The sequence below is a fragment of the Crocodylus siamensis genome, chromosome 3, assembly GCF_052110815.1.
Source record: "Crocodylus siamensis isolate JL-2025a chromosome 3, ASM5211081v1, whole genome shotgun sequence".
NCBI classification, from domain to species: domain Eukaryota; kingdom Metazoa; phylum Chordata; order Crocodylia; family Crocodylidae; genus Crocodylus; species Crocodylus siamensis.
The window spans coordinates 182,035,965-182,051,783 of NC_143397.1; the positions used below are offsets into that span (position 1 = coordinate 182,035,965).

The 15,819-nt window shown below is 44.0% G+C and overlaps 1 protein-coding gene across 1 annotated transcript in view; it reads right to left on the reverse strand.

The window, feature by feature from the left end:
* Positions 1-15,819, reverse strand: part of CCDC178 (coiled-coil domain containing 178) — a 348,866-nt gene that overhangs the window by 282,834 nt on the left and 50,213 nt on the right. The window lies entirely within an intron of this gene.

The window sequence follows — 15,819 nt, forward strand, 5'->3', positions numbered from 1 at the left end:
CACCCCATTCCGGATATGTTGGGGGACAGTGCTGCCATGACAGAAGCTACTGAAGGGCTGGCAGGGGGCAGGCCAACGCCGTTCCGGCCCCTCAGTCCCCACTGTCATGGTGGCACTTCTGTCAGCACAGAGCACTCTGATTGGCTGTTTCAGTAAGCATTGTCATCGGCTGCCGAGACAACAAATCAGACTGTGAATAAAGCATTACGGACAGACAGAGTAAAGCTTTTATAATATGGGAGGGGGGTGTGTGTGTGTGTGTGTGTGTGTGTGTGTGTTTATAATAAAGAGTTAAGTTTTTCATATTCCTGAAGCATAACTTTAAGAACAATACCAAAAATCATGAGTGTTGGCAATACTGTGTCCCCGATCATCTTGTTCTCCCCCAAGTGTTTTAAAATAGATTCCTCAGAATCACAAAGAAGAAGCGCTGTAAGGGAACCTGAGAGGTCATCTAGTCCAAACCCCTGCCTGAGGCAAAATCATCCGTATCCAAACCATCTGTCCCAGGCGGACACAAGCAGAGGCCCCAGGTCACTGTTACCTCTCAACTCTATTTTCTTGGGAAACCCTGACACAGGACACAGACTGCCTGACTCACAAGGAATCCCCCCCGCAAACAGACACTGATTAAGATGCAGTGGGAGATGCACCTAAAACCCTCCAGGTAAGGGTAACAAGAGTGAAACAACTGCCCTAGGTCTCATTTGCATCTGAGATAGAACCAGATGACCATTCATTTACATGAGAGATGGAGAACAGAGAGCCCGAAGCAGAGACCACAGTGAATTCTGGGATCAGAGAACCAGGGGATCACTGAATGATGGGGAATCTGTGTTCCAAATGCTAACCAACCCACATTTACATGCACCCAGCTCAGCATTTATCAGACCAGTTCTAATCTGGATTTATAAAGAATCCCTCCCCCCCACACACACACACACACACCTCTAAGCAGAAGTAAAGTTTAATAGACATCTCAGGCTGTACATTACCCAGTCCCACTATGGGAGGCCTATTTAAACTCAATTGGCTAAAACTCGGTTGCCGGGTTAGGGAATGCTGAGGCAAAGAGACTGAGTCAGAGGAAGTATGGGCAACATTTGAACAATGGTAAAGGGTTCATCACAGCGTCCAGCCTGTTGGAGCCCTGACCACAAGTGCTATCATACTTTTCCCAGGATGACTGGTGGAAGTCCTCCCCTCCCAAAGGTTGTGAACACTCCAATAATTGCCTTAAGTCTGTTAAAAGACTATAGTAAGATCTGGAAGAGTCATGCTAAGCTGAGGCTTGTTCACAACAAGTAAAAATCCAAAACCCTGATGCTGCAAGCTATCTATTGTTTCTGAAGAAACCAGGAGATATCCCATCAGTATATCAGCTATCCATAGGAATTTCAAGTTGGCTCATAAGTATCTGGTTACTCCCTAACCTTATGTGTTTCCTGAGTATCAGTCAGTTTCCTGAGATGTTCCAACCAGATAACCCCTTGTCAATAGAAAAGACAATTTGATTTACGCTACTGACAATGCTTGAAAGAAGCTGAACTGAGGGTATAAAAATCTGTAAAAGCAGCAGCAGTGTGTGTGCTTTGAGAGGAGAAGTCTCTCTCACACCACCTGCTATCGTCTCCCTTCAAGGATCATGCTGAGAACTTTACCTGTCAGCTTTGCAACACGAGTCCCTTGGACTGGTGAGATCCCAGCACTCGCTCTCTTTTCTCCTTTCTCTCTCTAAGCATAGATTTCTGAACCTGAACTGTATGAGTTATGCTTGAGCTAAGTTTTCCCCAAATACTTAGTGAAACCAGGGTAATACTGTAAGTGTTTGTTTTCCTTTGCATGTCTATTATTACTAGTGCCATTATGTATTTCATATGCTTAGCAATAAATAACTTTTATAGTCAAACTGATGGTAACTGGGTATATTTTTCCTTCTCTATTTCTCCTTCCCAACTTGCTGTGCTGCAATGCTTCTTTTACCTAAGCTAAAGATCCCTGTGAAGCCCCAAAATACTGTGGGGTCTGCTCATCAAAAGGCTAAAGATTGGGATGGGCTGAGTTTGAAACACATATGGGGATCAGCTTGTACAGGCTGATTGACCCAGTTTGGCTCAGACGTGCCCTAATGAGCTGAATGCTGGCCCATGAGGGTGTCAGCTGGACACTCAGCTGGATTCAGATGTATTCTGTTTAACTGTGTGCTCGTGTCTGACTGCAGTTTATTGTTGCTCTGATGAACTGATTCTTGGCATATGAGGGTGTCAGCCTGTCCATGCTGATCAACCTGGCCAGGTCAGGTGTGTCACGTTAATCTGTGTGTTTGTGTGTGTATGCCTGATTTGGTGACTGGAGGAACCCAGCCCCATTGAAACTGAGTCCTGCAAGATAGCTCCATTGGGGGTGAGGACTTACAGAAGGGAGATATACAGCTCCGTATAGAAACAGAAGTAACACAAGCAACACATTGATAGAATTACTAAGACCCTAGAAACGTATCCCTAATAAATGAGCACACCCCAAAATAATGGGCAAATCTAGTAACGGCACCCTCCCGTGGCAGGACCCGAGACAGGACTGACCCACTTGAAGAAAGAAATGAAAAGCCCTGAAAATGGGGTGTACTTACTGTTTTCAGAAAGAACAGAGCCACACCGGGACTAACCACCTGCATGGTTTGTCAGCCACTTTTATTGATGGCTGGGAGTGGCGCCAGCCAATGACGTCATCAAAAAAAAAAATCGCTGCCCGGCTAATTTAAAAGCTGGCAGCGAAGGAATGGAAAAGGGAGCACTGAAACAAAGCATGCCAATACCTATAAAAGAACACTTTGAAAATGCCAAGTTGGGTGAGTGTCTTTCTCTACTGCTGTTTCATTGGAGCATAGATGCATCTGTTCACCCCACTCCAGCTGTTATCTTTAAATCTGCTATCTTCAAATCATCATCATCTACTCAATAAACCCGGGTTGGCCACCCTGGGCTGATATTGAGCAACTGTTGCTGGTAACTATATGTGGTGTATGTGTGGATGAAATGGTTGTTTTGTGTATGCCTGTGTGTAATGATGTATATGATGATTTGTGTGTGTTTGTATGAACGGTGTGCCTGAACCTCTATGTCTAACTCATGTAATCAATCAATGTAGCACCTTGCCTCATCCCTCTTTATAAAGTCTTGCTTGTGATTCAAGCAATTGGCAATTTGTGTAACATCCTCTCCATTAAAAAACTAATCTCTCCGGCTCGGCTGGGCAGCCAGGCCAAGGACAACAGCATCAAGGAATCCTGAGGACCACAGATGCTGGACCTGTGAGTGGGGTGGGATGAAGCCCCGACCCCCAACTACCCCAACTATTCCTTTCTTTTGTCCTTTTTTTTTTTTTTGTGCTTTTGTTTTTAGAGGGCCCACAAGAGCCCAGAGCAGAGAGGGAGGCTTCAGATGCCCCCTTGGGTCAAGGGGAAAAAGGCAAGGCAACTCAGCATACCACTATGCCTCGAGAGAAGAGTAGAGTAAAGGGACAACAAGAGACAAGCAGGGAAAGAGAGCACAGGCAACAACATCAAGGGACAGGCCAACAACCCATCATCCGGCCATCCTGAGGGCTGGCGCATAACTGGGGTGTAGGGAACGTGGAACCCCAAGAATGCCCGCTAAGGGCAGCACCTGGTCTGTGAAAAGGAGCCCCACCACTGAAGAAAAGAAGATCAAGTCATGGCAGGCAAGTGTTGGGGCCTCCCTCAGGGGCGAATGCAACCCAACACCTAGGCCTCAAGGACGCACCCTGCAGCCGGCACTGGGTGCATGCTCTAAAGCCGCTAGACAGTGCCTATACGAGGCCAGATGGGTGCACCATCCTATACCAATTACTTGTCTAACCTTTTAGCAAAACTACACAGTCCACCCTGACACAAAACCCAAGACATAACACCCTAACCTGCCACAGGTAAAGCATGGGAACCATGGCAGTCAACATCCTGCTGCTGCAAGGCTGTTAATATATATCATGAAATCCCAGGGAGAAGGCCATGCTGCCTGCTAGAGAAAGGCAAAAGCCCTCATAGTTTGTACAAATCTAACTGATCATGAGGTAAAATTCCTTCCTGAGCCCCAATATGGTGATCAACAAGGATCCTGGTTTTCTCTGTGTAAAAATTGCAAGTTCTCTGATTAAAAACCTCAAAATCCATTATTTCCCCCATAGCCCCCTGGGCCTGCTGGTGCCCCTCACTCCCCAACCACAGCTCCCTCAACACTGCTTCTGCCCCTCACCTCCACCCACAGCCCCTGGGCCCTGCTAGTGTCCCTCACTCTCCACCCACAGCTTCCTCCCCCCCAGCCCTGCCAGAGGGGGCCCCCAGATGCCAGGGCTACAGGGTCAGGGATTGAGGTCCACAGCCCCCTGCCCCCGCAGCAGTGCCTGAGTCCCACCTGCTGCTCATGGGAGGTGGCAGCTGTTGTGGAGAAGTGGAGCCCAGAGCCCAGCTTCCCCTTCCCTGCATGTGGCATGGCTGGAGCAGAGCTGAGTGTGGGCTGCCTGCTGCAGGTTCGGGGCTCGCCACCCTGTTGCCCTCCCGGCAGGGCCTCTATGGCCCAGCAGGCAAGACCTCATGCAGCAGGCCTGAGCAGGGTAGGGGAGCTTTGTGCCACCACTGAGAGCCAAGTGCTGCCATAGCAAGGCACCCCCTGCCCACCCAGCAGCAGCAGGGGTAGCAGTGCAGGGCTGTGCCTCCCACTGCTGCCCAGCAGGCAGCAGGTGCCTCACCATGGCAGTGCTTGGCTTGTGGTGACAGCACCAAGCTTCCCTGTCATGCCAGGGACTACCCACTGGGTTCCAGGCTGCCTGGCAGCCTTCTGCATACAACTGCACATGGCACCCCCTGCTGCCCACCCTCCTGCCACTTCCCAGCCCCTTGCAGGCTGCAACTCTTCCAGCCTGAAAGGAGAAAGCCACAGTTTCCCATGTTTTTCTCCTTTAAAGGAGAAAATGTGTTTTTCTCCTTAAAATGTGAAAATCCAGCTTTTCTCCTTAAAATGCAAAAGTCCAGGTTTTACTGTGTTTTTCCATGGTGAACGGAAAACCCAGATCCCTGGTGGTCAGTCTGACCCTGAGTGGAAGGGCAAGACCCTCTAGCCAGGAACCCTGCAGCTTGAAGTCCCAGCAGAAGCAGAAGCACGAGCACACCTGTCAAAATACCCAGGCTTGGCTACAGCCAACACCCAATGTCTCTGAGGAAGGCTTTAAAAAAAACAAAACAAAAAAAACTTTTATACACAAAACAGCAGGAAAGGGGCGTAGAAATTCACTCCCAGACCCATGCAGCAACCAGCAAAGCTCAGAAGCATGGGAAATAGCCACAGAAGAATATAGGCATAGCCATAGGTGGTGCACAGGGTGGGCACAGGGGGCATGTACCCTGCCCTGAGATTGGCCGCCACCGGCTTTTGTGGGTGGTCACTGCCCCTCCCCCTCGCTCCTGATGTGGCCAGCGGCGGTTGCAGGCAGTTGCTGCCGACCCCCACTCTGCTGCTGACACCGCTGGCAGCAGCTGAGGGTGGTCCTCCACAACTTTCCCATGCACTGTGTTCTGCTACTTCACTGTTCTAACAGCAAAGTAGGCTTTTCTGATATCCAAACTACTTCTTTGCTGCAACTTCAAGCCATTGGCTCATGCCCAACTCTCTGCCTCAAGATAAAAGAAATGTTTTCCCTCTTCTATACGGCAGTCCTTCAAGTGTTTAAACACTGCTATCATGTCCCCTCTTAAGTGCCCTTTCCTCAAACTGAACATGTTTAGCTTCTTCAGCCTCTCCTCATATGACTTTCCTGCCAAGCCCTTGATCATTTGTCACCTGCCTCTGGACCCTCTTTGACTTATTTCATAATTCATAAATTCATTCAGAGATTGTTAGGGCTGGAAGGGGCCTCACAGATCATCAGGTCCAGCCCCACCGCTCCAGGCAGGAGAGCTTCTCAAGCCCTTTTTCAACTTTGCTAAGCCTTTCAAAATGTGCTGCTCAAAACTACACAGTATACTCTATCTGAGGTCTAACCAGTGCAGAGAAGAAAGGCACTATTATCACCCATGTCTTACACCTAATGGCTCTATTGATGCAACCCAGAACTGTATTCACCCCTTATGCTGCTGAATCACACTGCATTCATGATAAGTCTGTGATCTACCAAGGTTCCCAGATCCTTCTCTGTAGTACTGCCATCCAGCCAGGTGTCACTGATTTTCTATTTTTTATTATACTTCCTGAGGTGTAGCTCCTTGCATTTGTCAGCATTGAATTTCATCCTGTTAGTTTCAGCCCAACTTTCTAGTCTGTCAAGATCCTTCTGAGTTGCATGCCCATCCTCCGGTGTGTTTGCAATCCTTCCCAGTTTCAGGTGGTCTACAAACTTGCTCAAGAAACTCTCCATTCCAGTGTCCAAATCGTTAATAATAAACACACTGAACAGCAGTTGGACCAGGACAGACCCCTGCAAGACTCCATTCAAAGCCTCCTGCCATCCTGACATGGGTCCATTTATAATTACCCTTTGCTTGAGGCTATTGAGCCACTTGTCTAACCAACCTTACAGTAGTTTTGTCCAGCACACGTTCCTCCAATTTGTTTACAAGAAGGTAATGCAGGACCATGTTAAACATCTTGCTGAAATCCATATACGCTACATTAGGAGTGCTCCTGTGTGAATCCCCCACAGGTCAGGGAAAACTGGCAGCTGGAGAGCAGTGGAACTTCCACATGGGAAGGTCTAGGCCTGCCTAGGCCATTATCACACAGTAGGATCAGGGTTGGGGCACCCACTGTGCATCTGGATCAGACCAGGCTTCTCCCCTTCCTGTGTGTCTGCTCCCCATGTGTCCAGATTGGGGACATTCCACCCTGTCCTGCCCTGTGTATTTGGATCAGATCCAGGTTCCCCACCCCCCTGGATCAAGGCTTCACCTTCCCTCCCCCAACCTCCAGTGTGTCAGGATCAGGGCCAAGCTGCTCCCCCATCCCACAAGCATCCAGATTGGGGCTGCTCTGTCCTACCACTCACCATATGTCTGTACAGGGATTACTTCATCCCATTTCACCTGGTGATTAGATCAGGGTCTGGTTGCCTACCTGCCTCACCCTCCATGGCTGGATGGGGCCCTGCTGTGCCAGAAAGATCTGGCTTGCAGCCAGGCTGGCACTGCCCATCTGGCCCATGAGGTAAAAAAGTTTGACATTCCTGCACTAAATCCACAGCATTCCCTTCATCCATCCACATAGTTACTTTGTCGAAGAAAGAGATCAAATTTGTCTGACACCGTTTGTTCCCAGTAAATTCATGCTGGCTGCTAGTGATCAGCTTTTCCTCCTGAAGATGTTTGCAAATGAACTTTCTTAGGACATGCACCAGTACCCAAGTAAGTCTCTTCACCTTTTTTAAAGGTGGGGTACTATGTCGGCTGTTTTGTAGTCCTCTGGTACCTCATTCATAGAATCATAGAAAGTTAGGTTTGGAAGGACCTCAGGAGGTCATCTAGACAAACCCCCTGCTCAAAGCAGGACCATCCCCAACTAAATCATCCCAGCCAAAGTTTTGTCTAGTCAGGTTTTGAAAGCCCCCAAGGATGGAGCTTCCACCATCTCTCTGGGTAATTTGGTCCAGTGTTTTACTAACCTCCTAGTGAGAAAATTCTTCCTAATATCTGACCTAAACTTCCCTTGCTGCAACTTGAGACCATTGCTCGTGGTTCCGTCATCTGCCACTACTAAAAGTAACCTAAATCCATCCTCTTCCAAACACCTCTTCAGGTAGTTGAAAACTGCTAGTAAGCATCCTCTCAGTCTCCTCTTCTCTATATTAAATAAGACCAGTTCCCCATGTCCCCCAGCCCCCTCACCATTTTCGTCATCCTCTGCTGGACTCTCTCTAATTTATCTACATGCTTTTTGTAGCGAGGGCCCCCAAAACTGAACACAGTACTCCAGATGTGGCCTCACCAGTGCTGAAAAGAGGGAAATAATCACTTCCCTTTACCTACTGGCAACACACCTACCAATGCAGCCCAGTATGCTGTTAGCCTTCTTGGTAACAAGTGCACATTGCTGACTCCTATTCAGTTTATTGTCCACTGTAAACCCCAGGTCCTCTTCTGCAGAGCTGCTGCCCAGCCAGTCTGCCCCCAGCCTGTACCGATGCATGGGACTGTTCTGTCCCAAATGCAGGACTTTGCACTTGTCCTTGTTGAACCTCATGATATTCCTTTTGGCCCAGGCCTCCAATCTATCTAGGTCATCTCCCACAACTTCATGAATATCATTGCTAAGGGCTCCAAGATCTCCCCTGCCAGTTCCTACATTAACCTCAGAGGACTCTGGTCCAAAACAAATGGTTTTTGTTGTGCCATTCCAACTCCCTCTGTCCTAACTCAGACTTTTGCTGAGTCTTGCTGTCTACTCTGGGACCTTCTCACCTGGGCTCTCTGTCTCTTCAAGTCCAGCCGGCCACACCTGCAATAAAACTATAGTCTTATATTAGGTGATTGTTGTCCCCAGGTTAACGAGACACTGTCACAGAAAACAAATCAAAGAACAGTCTCTGTGGCCTGTCAGGCCAGGACTGCCATCTGCCCCTGGGGTGAAAAGGGCACATAGATGTCCTACTTAAGGAACTATTTACAGAATTATTTACAGTAAAGCCTGCCCACACTGAGCACCCCAGCCCAGCCATAGAGGAGAGTCTTATGTTCTTTTTTTCCCTCTTCCTTGATACAGAGACCCTGTTGGAGACTACATAATCAATGTTAAGCTTTTGTGTTTCTTCCAATCTTTACATAACCTGATTAATAATTCCTGCCTTCTCTCTTTCCTCAGAACTCTGCCTAATACAAGGCTTACTACCCAATTCTTTCAGATTTCAAATATATTCTAAATTGGTTCTTAACTATTAGCTTGTACAACTTTTACTCTCCTTCAGTATACAAAGAAGTTTTTTAGACTTTCTGGATCGGAAGCAAAAGATATTTTTCAGCAAAGTTCAAGAATCTCCACCAAATTTAACTGAACATATTTCTTCTTCTTTCTTCCCTGCAGAACACTGATTGTATAGGATAATATTTCCATTACTACAACTTCCGATTGTTTTGAAAAACACTCTGCGATTTTAGAAGCGTCACTTATCTTTTAGTGGCTACAAGAATTACCAATTACAAACACTGGGAAATGATCAATTCCCTATGACTCGTATCTTGCACAGTTCTTAGGAAGGTTCAATAACATTAAAGGGCTTATCTCATAGCTAGCAACCTCTTATTTCCCTTACCATGTTTGATTCTAGGACATGACCATTCTATGTCGTAGAATTCTCTCAACTGACTATGCTCCCTCTAACATTAACCTGCTCCTTTACTATAAATATGTTAAATTGTATGTGCAATTAGAAGAAAATATAAAAAGGATGTATTAAAATATTCTATCTAAAGACATTTTCAAATGGCTAGCCAGCATAAAAAAGGAAGGAATGTGTATATGTCATGTACAGGTATCACATCACTGCCTATAACCAGTATGTGTTCAGCAGCAAAATGAGGTATAAAAAAAGTTGGAAAGCTTAAGTAATATCACAGGCAGAGCAGATAAAAGAATGTTTTGACTTTTTAGAGCTTCAAACAGAGACTTCCAGTAAGGAGGCAAAAGCATATAAGAAGTACTAAAATTGGGAGAGAGAGAAGTAATTTAAGAAACAGCCTATAACAAAGACTCTTGTCTTCTTTACTCCAGGATTTCTGCTGGAGCTAGTGATGGACTGAGGCCTTATCTTCCAATGTCATCATAGAATATATATTATCTGGATGAATTCCACCATTTCAAATTCTTCCCCTTCTCTCCTAAGGCTCTATACCAGTGGTTCACAACCTTTTTAGATGCAAGATACCCCATAGAAAATTACAATTCTTAATTTTCACTCAGATACATTTACAAAATATAATAATAATAATAATAGAGCAATTCTTCTGTTGCAAAAAAATGAAAACAACCACAACAGGTCAGAATGTTTTTGACACTAAGTTTCCTATTTGAAATCTCTGAGTTTATCTTGTGAATCATACTTGCACACCTAACAGTGCTAATATTACCTGGCATCCCACAGCACCCTTGAAAGGATCACAAGTCACCCTGGTTGAGAATCACTACCCATGAGAACCATATGAAATGACATGAGATTAATGAAGCAATATCAACTCTGAGAGTATTGTGCAGTATTTTTAAATACTTAGCATTGATCACACTCTCAAATATGTATCTGTATTTGTTTTTGGTATCATTAATAGCTTTCTATATTCTTACTACCGTTTATGAGAATAATTTATATGGGAAATATTAAACTTCAATAAGAAAACATTTTACTTATCACCATTTATTATTCCAATGCATCATATGGGTTCAACCCAATATAGTTACAGGATTGATAGGAAATATAGCACAGAATGCAAACTTCCACTTAAAGCATACTTTATGCAAATATTCATCAAAACCATTTTTTTAGCGTTACAGGTCTTGTTTGTATAGCATTGTCAGCCATAATGAGTAAAAGCACAATAATCAGGGATGGAAGAATGAGCAAGTGGATGAACTTCATTCAGGTTTCACTATTGAATTCTTCACTCTTCACAAACATTAGTGAACATAAAGAAAACAGTAACAACTGCAGGAATACATTTCAGGATTGTGTCATTTTGCTTCAGTGTACTACTACTCTTTTTGAATATATCGAAGGCATATTTCATTCTGTTCCTGGTCAGATGGTAACTGAAAGCCCAGGCTCTGAACAACCAAGGTATGACCTCAATTATTGCTGTACCAAAGGATGTCAGGTCTATCAGAAGCACAGATAACATAAAACACACCACTAATGTTACTTATGAGATATAGAGGGGAAAAAAGACCTGTGCTCTGTTAGTTGCTGTAAATGATGACAATCTTAAACTAGTTTATACTGCTGAAATAGCCTCCAAGGATGCTGATGAAATAGGCTTTGTGATCCACAGATACATGTACAACAACGGTTATAAGATCTGAACTTCAATATTTTATAGCTAGATAAAGGGAACAGTAACGCAGAAGTAAATTCCATCCAGTATAACTGAAGAATTTCCAGCATGAGTTACATATCTACATAATTTCGAAATATTCATATCACTGATTGGCAGGACTCCCTTTACAGGCAGAAACAATTCCAATACATCATCTCCCATTATGGATTTCTTAGATCACAGAATGTTCCCAAGGATCATTCAAATCATTTGGCTCTAATAAATATCTTTTGTCCACAAGACTAGTAATTTGCATACACTTTGTCCCATAAAACAAACTCAAGTTTCACCACAGAAAGCTAGTGTGGTACTGGGTAGCCAACAGGTTTTCCAGCTAATTCTGGCAATTTAGTTAGGCAGAACACTTTACTTGTGTGCATAGAAAGGCTCCAAGTCAGTCTTCCTCCTGTTCTGCTAACAATGTACAAAGGCACTACCTACTACTTCCCTTTTTGTGTAGGATTTCATGAGTGCTGTCCTAAGCAAATAGTTCTGCCTTCAGCCTACAAGACCAGGAAACTCCTAGAGCTGGAACACATAATTTTGAATTATCAAGCAGGCCTCTGTAGAGGACAAAGAAATGTAGAAAAATATATGAAATAATGCATAGCAGAAAAATAGATTTCATGATGAAACCATCTATTGACTCTTACTGCTGAAAAGTGGCAGTGAACAGAATGGGAAATTTTTCTTGAATGCACCCACACAATTATGGTTAAACAGGCTGATTAATGCATATAGTACATTTATAGTTTCAATTCCAAAACCTCCTACATAAGGCAACACTAGAGGCCTAGAGATGAGGAACCCTTGGTTGAGAGGGAAAATATTGCCTTCAAAGACTGGCTAATGACAGAAAAGGAAAGAATAGGATTAAATGGTCAATATTCATCATGGCAAAAGATCAAGAGTGGAGTGTCTCAAGTTTCAGTATTCTACATTGTTTGATATCCATCAACCAGAAAAGGGTGCAAGAAGTTAACTAACAACATTTGCGTGTAATGGTTATTTGGGTTAGTTAAGACCAGAAAGGACTATTAGAAGCTGCAGAGATACACACATAAATAAGCTAGGTGAATGGGTAAAACAATGACAAATTAAATTTAATATAATAAATCCAAAGTTTCACCCCTTAAATGAAAAATGAAAAGTCACTTGCATACCATACAGAAAATCTCCATTAATTATGTCAACTCAAAAAAAAGGGCTCATTACAGGTAGATCAGTGAATCTACTCTGTGTGCTCAAGACAATTAATAGGGTGCATAAAGAACAAGAATGAGACGTATTGAAAAAGATGTTTTGATGTTTATGCATATCCAGCAGTCTGGTATTATTTAAAATACTATGTAGAGTAGCATTTCAAAAAGAATATTATAGAAATGAGAAGAAAGAAAAAAAAAAAAAAAATCAGAGAAGAGCAACAAGAATGATCAAAATTCTAAAAAAAAAAAAATCTCATAAAGAGAAATTGATAGGATTGAAAATGGTTTCTGTAGAAAGAAAACAAATAAATAGTGCATCCTTCTGAATAAGATACACTTTTTAAAGAAAATATGTCTTCTAAAAATACTCTGCACTTTAAAACCGGAATAACAACAGTGTAAGAGGTCAGTGGCATGCTGCCCGGAGGCAAGTAGTCTCTCTACTGGAATAGTTGTGTTCTGTCCTTTGGAAAAATCTCCTGCCATGCACTGATGTTAGAGAGAGAGGTGCCAAAACACTTTTGGAAGACAAAGGATTGGTTATAGGCTCAAGAAGTCAACTTATCTTTGCAGGGCTGCACCATCCCAATACCCTGCCCTAACTATACCAGATGTTCTAGGCATGTTGTACTTGCCTATGGGCCCGAGGCTTGACCCCAGTCTTATGGACTCCTCAGCTGAGGCTACTCCTCTATGTCAGCTGCTTGCCCCATTCTTCCCTGCATGGGTCCTAAACCAGCAACTTCTCTATGCTAATCCCACACTTAACTTTCAGGGCTGGGATGGACTTACCCCTCTCTGGGGGGTATCTTGTCCCTACTCCTTCTTCCCTCTAGGGTCCCAAAGAAGTTATCTTCACCCCCCAGGATTGAACTCCCTGATGGGGCAACCTCTTCCACCTCGTCACTGGTTTCTACCAGGAAAGTTAGGCAATGGGACTCTCCTCTGAGCCACAGGGTCAGTCCCTCCTTGTCTTGGCTTTCACTGTTCTCTCCGCTTCTTCACTCTTCTTTTCTTCCTGGGACCGACCCCAGATGCTCCTTCAGCATCCCTTTAAATTTCCTTACTGGCCCGCTGTGTCTGCTGTGGCAGCATCCAATTTGCTGCCTCCCTGACCCAGCTGTTTTCACTTTTAACTTTTCAGCACAGCTTTTTTCCTCTCCTTTGGCCACGTTGTTTTCCCTGTCTTAGGCTCAAACCCTGGCAGTTGGGTTTGCCATGGCAGCCTTTGAACTGCTGTGGCCCCAGCTGGTTCCTTTAATTAGTCGGGGTGCAGCGTCCTTTCTGCCCCAGCTCACCGCAGTTTCCTCGGCATCTCCCAGTAAGTTTCCTTTCTTTGTTTTACTCCTCGTGCTCCTGTGGCAGGGTGCTTCAGCCACCCTGTCACAAAAAGTAAAAATGTCTTTTTTTCTCCTTAAAACAAGAGTTAGAAAATTTTGGTGTATTCTAAATTTCAAGGATAGGAACAGAAATTATATGTAAACTGGTATAGGTGAACAGGAAACCAGTTCAAGTGTGTAACACAAGAGAAGTTCAGTGCATATAAGCTCCTTTCAAAATGGTTAAAACCAGTTTAAGATAAACCTGGATGGATGTAGTATCAGACTTAACTGATTTTGGTTAAATCATTTTATTGACCTTCTCTCCCAGGTATACTCCAGATTCAAGCTGTCTGCTCCAGCCAAGCAGGGTGGTGTGCTCTAGTGCCACACCCACCAAGGCTTCTGGCCGGATCCATTGCAGGCATATGGTTGCATTTCTGGAATCAAAAGTGAACAATGGTTCACTTGCTTATTGGTTCAATCTAGGAAGCTTAGACTAACCTATGAAGATTAAATCAATTCAGCCTCAGGCTTTCTGACTGTCTGTACTTAGCACAAGGGCTTCTTATTAGTTAAAGGAACACAGTAAAAGGGGACATAGAGTATAAAATAATGCATAGCCTGGAAAGTTGATGAGGAATTTCCCTTCTCCCTTTCTCAGAACCCAAGAACAAAAGGTATATTCAAAGAAATTCAGAGATGGGAAATCCAAAACCAGTTAAAGGAAATATTTTTTCATACGGTGTGTGATTAAACTATGACATTTTCCACAAAGTTGCTGGAGAAATAAGCCAAAAGTTATAAAAACGGATTGAACATTTATAAGGCTACCAGGAAATTCTACAATTATCTAAACAATAATATACATTTTATAAGGGATATGAACTCCTTTGCTTCATGATTTAAGCCAGTCTTTCATTCTTAGAGTCCCCCCATCCCCCTACATGTTATTATGCAATTAACTAGTTAACTGCGCAATAAATTCAGACTGGCTACATGCGCAAATTAACTATGGTACCTTAAAAAGTTCCAACCAGCTATAAAGTTACTGTTAAAAAATGTGTAATAGCTTTATAGCTCATTTCTATCTAGCTTTAAATTTGTACTTGTAGACAGTCCCCCATGGCTAGGAGACCACAACAGCATCCCCCAGCTTCTGGAGCCAAGAGCCCCCACAACTGACAGGACTCTTGGCCATGCTGTACCAGCAGCAGTAAGATGTGATGGGATCTAATGCATGATCCCACAACCATGCCTCATGCATAGCAGGAGGCACAATTATGTGGATCATGCTTTAGATTTCATCGCACCATTACCTGCACATGTAAAAGGGGCCTCAGAGACCAGGGAAATGCGAGTATACCATATCTTCCTATTACAGGACTTTTATACCTTCCTGTATATTTGGTTTTGACCAATGCCAGCAACAAGATACAAAACATAATGGACTTTGGATTTGATCCAGCATAATACCAATTCCTTTTTTTATACTCCTGCAATAAACAAAAATTGATCAATTTTCCTTTTAACCAATTTAAATGACTGAACTATCCAGTCATCAACAATGCAGATTAGCGTTTAGTCTTTCCTGTAGTATTCTAGACTCTGAACTCCCAAATGATTATAATATGCCTACACTAGAAAAGTAACCAATTTCTGCCAAAAGCAGAAGATTCAACTGAACTGAGACTAAACATGGTCTAAATGCAAGTGTAAACTGGAACATGCTATGTTGAGTACTGGTTCAGAAACTATGGTTAAAACCTGGTTAAGGCAAAGTCACAATTTTTTAAACATTTCTAAACAGTTTGCACTCATCTAAAGCAGATAAACTATGTTCAACAATTTATCTATGCCAGTGGTGCCAGACCTTTTCAGGCCACAGGCCAGATGAGCAGTGCCAAGTCCAACACCATGTGTGGACTGGATGTGGTCCATAGGCCTGATCCAGCATGTGGTCCTAGCTCAGCCAGGGCCTGATCCAGCTGCACAGAAACAGCCTGACTGGGGCCAATGCAACCACATGGGAAGGGTTGGCCAGAGCCTGACACAGCTGCGCAGGAACAGCCCAGCTGCAGCCTGATTTGAGGCTGCATAAAGCCTCAGCTGGGCTGCACAATGTTGCACTGGGCGTTGGCCAGGTCCTTTCTGCATGGAAGGATCAGGTCCCAACTTAATTCACCCATACAGGAATGTGGCCCAATCTCTCTGC